Source organism: Plectropomus leopardus, chromosome 8 (genome assembly GCF_026936395.1).
Source record: "Plectropomus leopardus strain MGB_pleo_1.0 chromosome 8, ASM2693639v1, whole genome shotgun sequence".
Classification (NCBI taxonomy): domain Eukaryota; kingdom Metazoa; phylum Chordata; class Actinopteri; order Perciformes; family Serranidae; genus Plectropomus; species Plectropomus leopardus.
This window is the reverse complement of record NC_142183.1, coordinates 7,134,903-7,147,861: the sequence shown is the minus strand read 5'-3', so window position 1 is coordinate 7,147,861 and position 12,959 is coordinate 7,134,903. Positions and strand designations below refer to the sequence as shown.

The 12,959-nt window shown below is 38.8% G+C and overlaps 1 protein-coding gene across 4 annotated transcripts in view; it reads left to right on the top strand.

Moving 5' to 3' along the window:
- Positions 1 to 12,959, top strand: part of ldb2a (LIM domain binding 2a) — a 120,593-nt gene that overhangs the window by 57,426 nt on the left and 50,208 nt on the right. The gene's annotated exons all lie outside the window — the stretch shown is intronic.

Below are 12,959 nucleotides of genomic sequence, written 5' to 3'. Positions count from 1 at the left end.
TCAATAGCTGAATGGCATATAAATTTCAATAGCGCTACAAAATTTTTAAAAAAAAATGAGTTTGTGATGGCAGATGATTTCATTGTGGTGGGTTGCCACAAATAATTGGATGTGTTGGAAACCCTGCAGGGGCAAAGTGCTGAGCGCACATGAATGACCCTTGATTGATTCACAATTTTAACTTTGAGTAAGAAAACATTCACATTAAAAGTTGCCAAGTGCTGTTGGAAGAAGTCTTTTATCAGTACAGTGAGTTCAGTTATTTTTCTTAGTCTGTTGCTAGTTTACGGTTTCTAGTAAAGATGAAATGGCAGCAAACCATCCTTTCTGTCATTTTATTATTATAGTTGACTGATGTATGTAAATTTGTGACTGAAGGAACAGCGGTTACACAACCTTTGAAATGACCCACAACTTATCACGTTGCTCTGGGACGTTGCTCTGGGACGTAAACAAAAACCAATACAACCATGTTTCCAACCCAATAATCTGCAATTGAGTACATGTTTTTACTCACATACAAAGTTGAGGAATGGGTATCAAACATCATTTAATAAGGAAAAGTACCTTAAGTGTGAGTGGTCAGATTTTTCTTCTTGTTTTTAATTATTTTATAAAATAATCCTTATTCCAATGAGGCACAATGTAAAAAAAATGCAATGTGAGATAATGTTGTTGATTATCACGATAACAGTATTAGTTTGATAAATTAACAGACATTAACATGTATACAATCCTGCCTTTGTGCTGCCTTCAGTATACTACTAAAATACAACAAAATGCTTGAATTGATTAAAAAAATGTGAGGAAATGATTTTCCAGCATTCATTGAATTTTGAACAAATTTATCTTTGAACTGAACCGAAGGGTACAAATAAAAACACAATGTTAATTACATTACATTTTCTTGTACTAACAGTGGTAACAAATACTTCCATACAACATCCAGCCCCAATTTAAAGAATTACTTTAGAAAAACAACTGCTGATATTATATGTTTTCCTTACTGTTAACAAATCCCATTTAAAGACAAAAAAAAACCCAACATAAATTGATGCTACCAGCACGTATTGTCTGTGTAGGCAAATCTAGATAATTTTATTCCCCTGTGCTTTAGAGCTCTGTTGCCCAAAAAGTATTAAAAACACTTGAATGAGCCACACTGTTACACTGGCTGACATGTCTTCATTATGATGAACATGGGTACTGTAGTTTATTTTACATACATCGTCGACATACATTGTCCTGCTGCCATGAATACCCATTAATGCCCCAAATATACATTCATCTGCAGGTGGAAATAGTCCCTAATAAATATGTTTACTCCTGTTTGAATAACGTTCAATGAAAAATACAATATCCAGCTATAAGAAAATTATGACATGATTTTAAAGATTCACTGTATGTTATTAGTAGGAATGAAGTGCCAAAACATTGAAAGATATTGTTGGTTTTGGTCTTTCATTGGGATTTGTTGAGAATAACAGCAACATGAAATTATATTTTATCTACTTATCTCAAACATGAACACACAGACGCACATCTGGACATATTGAGATTGTTGATTTGATATGTGGGTGTGCGCATGTGTCTGTAAGGGATGGATGAATGCTATCAGTATGATGGGAATATAGATGCATAATACTCTGAATATGTGGTTGAAAGTGTTTTGAGTGTGCAGTTGCCATTCTGTTGTGTAAGTGTGTGTGTGTGTGTATGTGTGTTTGTGCCATTGTGTATACACCAGCCAGCGGCCCTTCTTTCTTCTGACGCCCTGCTCTCGCTTCGGAGCAGAAAAACCGCTCTCGCCGTCTTCGCTGGCTGACGTTGCTGGCATGAGTCCTGGGGACCGACGGGGGGAAACAATCCCAACAAAGTGGCATGAATTAATGTGACTAATTAACACCACGTTAATTATTTGTAAATTGCATGTTTGGGTACACGTTACTTGAGAGGCATATGCTGCTTGTCGTGTTCGCCCAAACAAGTGCCAGCTAATCTGTATCTCTGGAGTGCCCCGCGTCTGAAGACGGGCCAATCAGCACGGTGCAGGAAAAAGAAAACATGAAGAAGAAGAAGAGAGTTAGAAAGCGAGAGGGAGAGGGAAGTGGGGTGAGGTGAAGAGGAAGGAAAAAACAAATAGGATCGCCAGCAAATACATTTCATCTCGTCTGGACTCTGTGCAAGTTTTTTGTGGTTCGGCAGCTCTTTGTCTGAAGTTTGTTTGGCTTGTGCGCTGTTGGTGAGTGTGTCATCTGACTGCCCATTAAAAGATAAGTGATAGTGTCTTCAACAGGGGGCTGCATCATGGGGATGATGAGGGTACTTTTTTGGCAGTGAGGTGAATGATTGTGTTGATAATTTTGTCCTTCATGGCACTGTTGAGTTGTCCTTTTGTCCACACTCAGTACTTCTTCTCTGTTGACTTCATTTTTATTTTTGTGGCAGTGCTTTCAGTTTTTCTTCTTTAGTTATGTGGCTGTGTACTTTTTGTTTTCTGGATAACTGTGCGCCTACACCTTCACCCACTGATCTAGCACTGCAGCGATAAGTGGATTAATCACTTAGTGAAAATCATTCAGCAACAATTAGTCATTTAGGTCATTTATCAAGTACAAATCGAAACATTTAGCATCTTTTTCTCTGTTTTGTACAATTGAAATTAAATATCTTTACTGGAAAAAGTCAGCAATCTGAAAACATCACCTCAGACTGTTGCCGGGCTAAATCCAACAAATGTTTTTATCATACGTTAATCTGACCATTAGTGAAGCATGCTCATCGAAACATTTTCCAATTACTGGTGTCCAAATTTATTGCGAACTCTTAGCCTACAGTTTCTCTCTATCTGTTGTGTCTCTCTTCTTTTTATCTCCTTCGCAGCTGAATGTTACTCATGAGGTGGATAGTTGATCTGTTGATACGTTCTCAGCTGATCAGATCGATAGATGAGATGAGGTATTTGCAGATTTTTGTATGTGAAAGAGAGTTTTAGGTCGAGCAGAATGAACAGTTTAGTTTCACTTTTAATGCGCCTAACGTTCTGCTGTGCGTCTCTGCTGCTGCTGCGCTATAAATAACCCTACAGCGTTTTAATACCGCTCTTAACAGTCCAGCTCCACTGAGACTATGGCGGGACAAATTAGACTATGCGGCCCGCCATAGTCTAATAACACTGCAGTTGTTACACTACAGATATGTTTTGGTAAATAGCCAATGTTAGATGTTATTTACCAGTCTAAAAGAAACATGAGGTCAGCATAAAACTGCATCTTTTTCCTGGAGAGATGCTCCAGTGTTGGACAGCTGCAACAATATTCACTCTTGTTTTGCTTCTTCTACATCGCTTCTTTTCTTTACTGACGAATGTTGCTTCTTTCCGGGAGCTACTTGTGATGGGGATAATGGTCGTTTTCGTGGAGCTTCCGCCATTGCTGTTTTTCTTAAACACTAAGTAATTCGCTGACACTGTATCTATTGACTGCGGCTCAACGTCTTCATCCTCTCCTACGGCACACTAGAGGCTACAGTGACTCACTATCACCTCTCAGGCCAGGATGTATTATTACAGAAGGATCGGCCCGTCCCGGGCTGCTTAGCAGTGAATATCTCTGCAATGAAATACATGACCAACTTGGACTTAACATCAAAAGTGTTACTTCTTCACACTCTTGAATGTTTTAAACTAAAATTATGTCCAGATTTTACAAAATGCACCTTTAAAATGTCATATATGGGTTCCAAATCTATTGATGTGGATGCTTCAGTTATGGTCAGTTTGATTTTTAACAGTAGAAAAGTACATTGAAAAACAGTACATGCAAACAAGTACATGTATTAGCTTGCTCATTGTTACGATGAAGCGTCCTTAAAAAGGGCCCTTTAGCAAGACAGTAAGGCCTCCTGACTCACAGTACAGCAAGTGTTTGCAAAGTGTTTGCCTTCAATGTAAATACTGAGCGAGGGAGCCCAGAAAATATTTGAAGAGAAACACAAGACAACTGTGCTTGAAATGATCCAAAACTTGCTAGCATGGCTGCCATTACATGCTTATCTATCACTCTGTCACCCTGAGCTACGCACACTGGGTTTTATTAGGACAGTTTTGGTTGAGAAGACGCAACCAAAACTCCTGCATGGCTTGGTGAGGAAGGCAAGAAGCAGATCTGCGTATCACCTGAGCATCCCTCCCCCCACCTCCTTCTTCCCCCTGTCTCCCTCTCCCGCCGTCTCACCCTCTCCTGCTGTCTCTCTCTCCTATTACCCCTCAGTGAGTCTTCTCTCCCTCATTGACAAGCCCTTATTTTTTCATCTTCCCTCATAGTTTCTTCTCCCTCTTTCTCTTTCATCCCTCGCTCATTTTTTCTATCCCAATCCCTCTACACACACCCCCTCAACACCACACACACACACACACCTCCTCCTCCTCCTCACCCCCCCTCTACCCTCCCTTCCTCCCCCTCGTCTCCTCAGAGCTCCTCCGCATTAGCAGTCAGCTCCACTCCTAGACGTACTTTGTTTTTCAACCGTGGTGGAGCCTGAGCGAGGGAGGGAGCGAGATACAGAAGAGAGAGAGAGAGAGGAGAGAGAGAGAGAGAGAGAGAGAGAGAGAGCAATGCAAGTGATAGAGAGAGAGGGAGAGAGAGCATCATTTACACAGTCATCCACGCCGAGCGGACCCTGCAGCTCACCCTCCCTCCCTCCTCTTCCCTCAGCCACTGCTCACGATGCCAAACATTTTATGTGTTATTTAGTCATGCCTGACTTTATCGAATTTGAAAAACATGCCAGTCACGGGTACACCCCCCTCCCTCCATATCCCCTCACCCAAACATCATCCTCATCTCCCTCTCTTTCTCTCTCTCTCTCTCTCGATCGAGGCTCTACCATCCAGGTCTGACCTCAAGAGCCTCTTGAGCCACTGTCTTTGGGGACATTTCACTTCTAAATGAAGTTTTATTCCCAGGCTTCTCCCCCCTCCTCCCCCTCCTCCTCCTCCTCCGCACACACACACACACACACACACCTCCTCCTGACCACCCACCCACCCCGAGGGAAGGGGAGAGAGAGAGAGCATAATTCTAGCCAACAGAGTGTTGACTCTAAGATGGATTATTTCTGCTTGAAATCAGAGGCCATGTGCTGCTGGATAATATGGCTGTCCCGATTTTTTTTTCCAGCAGTGTTCTAATGATGGAGATTTGACGGGCAGCAAAATGTAGAGACACAGAGAGACTTGTTCCACCAGCCGAGGAACGAGGAAATCCCAACATGCTCGCCTTCGTAATCCCAAAGTCAGGATTTGTGCTTGTTTTGTTTTTGCTGTTATTTAACAGTTCGGCGTAGCTCAGCGGTTAGATCGGGTCACTGACACTAAGTGGGATTAGAGCAGGGATACTCAACTTGCTTTGCTTGGGGAGACACTTTTGCAAAATGACAGGAGGCCAGGGACATGTCGCAGCAGCCAAATGCATGTTTCTAGGATTTTAGGACATTTCTAGGTTTTTAAGGGCGTTTCTAGGATTTTGGCGCTTTTTTAGGAATTAAGGACATTTTTAGGATTTTTGGCAGTTTGTTGGATTTGGATTTTTATTATTTTAGGACACTTCTAGGATTTAAGAACATTTTTAGGATTTTAGGATATTTTTTGGATTGTAGGTGGTTTCTAGGATTTTTTGGCAGATTCTTGGATTTTAGGACGTTTCTAGGATTTTAGGACATTAAGGGCTTATCTAGAACCTCTGTTGGAGGGTCCAGGCGATCCTCTGCTGGCACTTTTTGTGATAAACAACAATTTTGATGCTGTTGGTTGATGTGTCAGTCATAACTTTCAGCTATTGTTTGAACTTCTCTGCTCACAGGGTAACTTTTCATCACATTGTTAGTCACAGCACATGGTGTAAAGGTGTCGAAACTGACTCAGGTTTCTGAGTCGAATCGTCATCGCTGATTGGTTATTGTTAGAATACATTCACTGAAGATCGCCTCAATAAATCCTTCTCTTCCTCCTGAACACAAATGCGTGGATTTATTTTTTTTTAGCCTTAGTCATTTATTCAAATTAGCCAAGTTGCTTCACTATCTTTCCATGTACCACCTGGTAACTGCAAACTGCTCCTGTGGGTTCAAGTACCCCTGGTTGAGAATCACTGATTTAGGCGATGTTTAGACCCACATTAGCCCCGCATGAAAAAAACGCAGCCCCCTCATTCATTTTAATGAGGCCATTCCAACAATGCAGCAGGAAGCCAGTGCAGAAGCAACGCAAAAAATATACATAGTATTTATTTATATTGAATCGTCCATCAAAAAAAAGTTAAACTGGTTTAACCCTTTGAAACCTGGATTGACATCAATTTTCTTGTGCTGCTGTCAGATGCCTTTCATAATATTTAGACTTACAAACCCTGTACAAATAGGTGTGGTTTCTTTCAAAAACATGGGAAAAAGGCAATGAGAAACAAAATACAAGACAGTTAGCCAGTTATTTTTAAAAAAGTTAAGGGAAAATGATAATGAAAAAAGCTAGGGAAAAACTATATTTATAGCTAATAATTCTAATTACATTTTAAAATTTATGATAGAAATATTGATAGAGTACCCTTTCCAGGTCATTTCTTTCTTTTTTTTTTTTATAAAAAAACATTTTAAAAACAGATTTTGAGGTGATTTTCTGTACCTTGTTTACTAATGTCTAGCTAATTTGTGGGTCATTCATTTTTTTGTAGCTTATTGCCCTCTTCCTATGTTTTTGAGAGAAATCAAGCCAATTTGCTCAGGTTACAAAGGGTTCGATTAGCCAGAATGAAATGTGGGAGCATCCAGTGATACAGCTTGCTGCGCAGTACACATATTAATTTTATACCACGAACGCCAATCATTGCAACAAAACAACCTTAAACGATAGCCATGATAAGTTTCCAGAGTTGACAAACTGCTGGATCATATTTTACTGTTCCACTGGGACCTGACATAACACGTCCCACCTGCCCCAAACAACTCAGTCCTTTACATTTCTTATATGCAGGGCTGTTTGTTGAATGTCCACTTAAACATAATTTTAAAATATATAATTATAAGAATTATAAATATAGTTGGACATTTTTCCCTATTTTTGTCTTGATATTAATAATCTAGTCATTTTCAAGTATTTTTTTTAAAAAATTTTTTAGTTTGCAGGACATTTCTTGCCAAGTTTCTAATTGCCTTTGTCTTCATGTTTTCAAAAATAAATCTCAGGTCCCAGGGGTTTAAATACTTGTGAAAGGCGTCTGAATGCAGCACAAGAAAACCGATGTCCATCTTGGTGTGAAAGGGTTAAATAAAATAAAAAATATATGTATTTAAAAGAAAACTCCGGTTGCATCTGAATATTAAAAAGGCTGCTGGTGGTACAAATATCATTTTAGGACCAAACAGTCGCTGGTTCAGATGCCCTATGCGTTTGAGTGGATGAGCAGCACTTTGCCCTTCAGTAACTACGGGCCCTGCCCTTGAGCAAGTCGAGTTGCTCAAGTGGAACTGCCCCGTGATGTTTGGCTGAAGCCTGTGGTTGCAGCGCAGCTCTCAGGCATGTATGTGTGCAGCAGTGTGAAGCAGGGCGGTGCTGAAAACGAGTATCTGTGTTCAGCAGAAAGTAACCCCTATAGCTTGAAAAAATGAAGACTAGAGAAAAGTAGCTCTTTAAGGAGCAATGTGCTGCTAAGATGTGGTGCTGGAGATTGGTGTGGGCCGTTCTGCAGATCGGCTCGACACAGCTGCTCAACAAGTAACACAAACGGCAAGATTGAGCTCTGCAGGTTGCAAATTTTGTCCCAAGTGAAAGCTGTTTGACGCAGCTGCTCTCTGTTGGTGCTGTGCAGAATCTCTGATCTACATATTAAGTTGTGTATTGAAGACTATCTTGCTTTATATTCCGGGTAAATGCTGTGCATTAACTTCTAATTTTTCTCTTTCACCTCACATCATTGTTTCCAACCACTAAAAGAAAACTCTGCCTTTACTGAGACATATCTATCTTCAGTAGTCTTGTAATTAAGCATTGAGTATAATCAGACTTTTCTCTAGTGCAGAAACAGTTTGTCTAGTATTGTTATACAATTTTGGGTCATATTTCTTGCAAAATTGCCTTAAAAATTCAGTTGCTCCACCTTCTCAAGTGTGAATATTTGCTTTTTTATATCTTCTATAAAAGAGAGCTTCATTTTTTTGAGTTTTTGACTGTTGGATGGACAAAACATCAGTCATTTGGTGACGTCACCTTGAACATTGTTATGGAATTTTTTCACCATTTCCTGACATTTCAACGATCCAATGACGAATCAATAGAACATTAATTGAAAAACGATCATTAGTTGAAGCAGTCATGATTGTAATTTATGGTAGGGAAAGTTGGGATATTGCCCCACTACTTTTCTGATTACCTTAAAATTGTCTCCAGCATTTCTTTTTTATAATTTGCATTTTCCACCAGCACTAGAAAGGGTTAACTTCCCTCCCTTTACTTTTTTCTTGAAATATTGGGTATCTAAGGAGGTGTCGATTAAAACATGATTTGCTACGCCCATACATTCTTGAGAACAGTTATTATTCTTTCGTTTTCTAGTAATTGGGAACATTAATTTTACTCAGATTTTTTTAGATACTTAATAAGACACTCAACTTTATTGTAAACTGTGCAATTTTACTATTTTAAGCCAAATTTCCAGAGGCTTTAAAGCATTTCAAGTTGATATTTGTCAATATCATACAACTCTGATAACAGAAGCAGCTCCAGTAACTGGACTTGCTGCACTCTAGCCTGCTGGAAAGAAGATGTGTAGCAGGATTTCAGGTTCTTAGTGGGATTTTTATTGACGTTGTAGAAAGTAGAGAAGCTCTGAGACAATAGAGCCCCTAAGCTGTAAAGCTGAAGTTTGAGGTGCGATGCTGTTTCTGTTAAAGTGTTTTGTCGAAGATGGTTTCAAAACCCTTGATGAGAAACCTCCTGAGTGAAATTTCATTCAACAGTTGGCTGTTAACAAGTTAGACTGTTAATATCCTCTTAATTGAGAGTTAAAAGCTCAAAAAGAAAGGCGTTTTAAGACATGAGTGTGTTCTCTAAAACACGTCCAAGTATTCAGGAGTCTTGCATGCCATCACAGTGCATCCATATTGTAATGGGAAACGTAAGCCTCTCTCTCTCTCAGTATCATCCATTCTTCTCCTTGAAGCCAGCTAACACAGATAGAAACCAGACAAAGCCTGAGGGCTATAAAACACTGAAGACACTTTCTGCCTCCCTGACTCCTCCTCCAGTTTTCATCATGCAGCCTGTTCGTTGTCTCTTTAGGCTTCGGCAAAAAAAAGTTGCACCGCAGAAGTTGTCCATCTTAATAATTCAGTTTAACACCAAACTTAGTTGTGGAGTCGTATCGTTGGGAAAAATATGTGAAAATACTTTCATGTGCAGTCTCACTCTTATGAGGAATATTCAAAAGTGAGTTATTTTATATGAAGTGTCACATCTTGGTAGAAATGGATTGAGAGGCACAAATTCATGATATTGTCAGTTGTTTCAAGAAAAGCTTTAATCTTTCGATGGTTTGGAAAGACTTGAATTTACCTCACTGCACTGGAAGATTTATTTGACACTTGTTTTAGTGGAAAATCACACTCAATCTAACAATAAAGGATTTGGGTTTGTCTTGGAGGTTTCCCAAAGGCTGCCCTGTGAATCGATTGGTTTCAGGACAATCCAATAGTTTCTGTAAATCTATAATGTGCCCGTTGCATCGGGATTCATAAATTGACCGCGATCAGCTGGCTGGCTGCTGCTCCATGTTTATTTTAGCAGCGAGTTCATTCAGATTTCCCACGATTACAACAAGGCTAAAAAATATTGTAAATTATTTGTGTGGGTTTATTGTTATGCACTTATTGTTTAGTCCCATTAGGAGGCTTTTCAGCTGTTAATGAGACTGGAAAAGAGAAGAATATGAATGAACGCACGCTCTAAAAAACTGACATTGGCAGTATGACAAGCAACCAGCTGTAATGAGTACAGAGGTTAAAGTCAAATCAATAGAGAGCAGACTTAACAATCCTTCCCGTGTTTCCCAGAATGATTTTGTGTGATAGAAAAGGGGTCGGAGAGGAAGAGCAGAACATCTTTGCTCTCAAATATTTAATCAATTTCATTCATTTGAACATCTGATCAGTTTCTGCCTCCAAGGAGCTTTTGACAGCCAATAAAATATTTATCTTGATTAATGAATCCACAGCAGATGTCCTTATCAAGCAGTTTCTTAGCTATTATGATTTTCTTAGTGCATAAACAAACCACTTTTTTTTCATTTTTGGATTTTGTTCCTTTTAATCTTTCATTTTATTTTACTATCTTGAATTTAATTTGCTATTTTTATTCATGTTTGTTGAATGTCCAGTGTGATATTTGGTATATGTTTGTTATGTGCCATATTATAGTTTCATCACTACAGTAACAGGTTTTACAGCGCTAACACTTAAAATCAGACTGTTGTTAGTAGTAGTTGTAACAGTTGTATTGGTATTCGTAGCTGTAATGGAAATTTCATTCTTTATTTATCCTTTGATCAGACAGTTTCTGATTTAAATAATAAGACTGTGTTTTATGAAAGTTCTTGTGTAACTTTTTGTGTTTAGACAATATTTAACATCTCAGAAGTTTAGCTTCTGTTGTGAAATATTATCCTCAGATTACAGGAATTGTTTGGCATTATATTTTTTTTCTTACCTCCTTTGCTGAAATTATACAAGGAAATTGCTCCCAATATTACTGTCTTGTGTGTTATCGATCTCCTTCTCTAATGTTTTCCCAAAAAGAGAAAAAGTTGAACTACTGCTTTAAGTTATGCAAAAAGATATTATTTGAGTATTGGCACCTGAGCTTGCAGAATTTCAAACAATGAAGTATTTGCCCTTAAAATGGTGCTGCGCCGCTGCTAAATAATTAGTGCAGCTGCAATAAAAAATCTCCCCATGCTTAGTTAACTCAATTTCTCTACTTTAAGCAGCCAGAATAAGGGAAAAGCAAGAACTATGAATTGAAACCCCCCCCCAGATAAGGGTGCTCTGATCGATTGGCAAATACTCAATCTGAAGGCCGATCAGAAGATCCGATCAAATGACTTAAAACACAAGAGACAGTCTGTCTTCGTACCGCTAAAATAGCTTTACTGTAGCTGTGCCGTCCAGCTCACCTGCCTGACCTGAGTGCAGACACACCATCTGTCTCCTGGCTTGCCACACACACACACACACACACACACACACATTTCACTGTACACTTCTGTGTAGGCAGTGATACACAGCTGTTTTCTGACTGTTTTTACATTCAGCTTAGTTTTTTTCCCGTATTGTGCCCACAATACCAACATAGCATCTTAATGTACACCTGCATTTTTGCATTGTCATCATTACTCAGAATCTCTCTTCTAACTATTTGGATACAGTTTTTATGAAAGTAGCTCATATCTCTGTTCTAGCTGCTAACAGTCATCACGAGCCAGTGTTGCATTATAAAGGGTATGAGAAGCATTTTATGAAAAACAATTCGACATTTATAAGTGTGTACAAATATGTCTCCAAAGCCCGTCTCATGTCCACAGACACCCCTAACATCTACCAGTAACGCAAAATAAAACTCAGGCACCTCAGCACTGCAGCTAAAAATAATCCCAGGGAAAACACTGCAACGAAGTAGCAGCAGTGTAGTAGTATGCAGAATATAAATAGCAGTATTTACATTAGTGCCACTTGTGTATTAAGTACGCAATAAAAAAATTCACTGTAAAATAAAAGTAAAGAGCAGGCAGCACAGACGCCAGTGATATGTTGTAATCTTACAGTGTTCATACTGTGAAATAACTTTACAACCTATTACTGAAAAAATACTGTATATTTCTGTATACCTACAATATACAGTGAAATACTGGCAGCACAGTCGGCGTTATTTTACAGTATCCATACTGTTTAACATTTTTGCAGTCTATTACTTTAAAAATTAAAAGCAGCATATTTCAGTGTTAACTACAGGGCTAGATGTGAAAATATTACAGTTGGCTATTGCTCTCTTTTTCTGCTGCCTCCCTCTGCCGATGCTCGCATTTTTGTGCTTAATTACCAGGTTAAAGAGAATATCGCTCCTCAGATGCAGACCATTATACCAACATTACCAAAATAATTTGACAAAAAATGCCTGTAAATAGGCTAATTGTTTGAGCTGCTCAATTCTCCTCTTCACTGACATTTAACTTAAGCTAGACAGCCTGTTGAACGTCAGTTTAATATCAAACATTCTTAGCAATATGAACATGATACTGGCAAAAATACCCGTCCAATTTGTAAATGCAAAGCCCATTAATGTTGATGAAGCAGGTTTTGTTGACATGTAGCACATGTCCTCCGGATTGTGCGTCCTCCTCGGGAAAAACTGCTGTCCAAACAGCAGTTTCTGAATTCCCTTGGGAATTGATTGCAAATTATTTCCATCTGTTTTTAAAGAAAATTGACAGAGAAACAAAAATCCTCTGCCTAATGTTAAAATTACAAGTCTGACTTTCAATCAAACTACTGACCGAGCTCCAGATTCTCCATGCAACACCCTGATTCCCAAAAATACTCATGTGTCCTGTAATTTAAAACAGCAGCATTCTTTTAAGGACCTCCGCCCTGTTGCTTCTGTTTTATACAAATACAGTATTTTAGAGATTGGTTGTAAATTAACAGCAATTGCTTACAGTGTACTGTAGTAGTATCAGTAATAGGTCTTAATACCAGTAGTGGCGTCATTATAGTCTATTAAAGTGTTAGTAGCAGTGTGTAATATTGTTGCACTCTTTGCTCTTATTGACATGCATTATCACTTTACATTAATTTACGCTCCTTGTATATTTTTCAATCACTGCACTATATGTTACTTAAGAACCTGTTTTTGTATC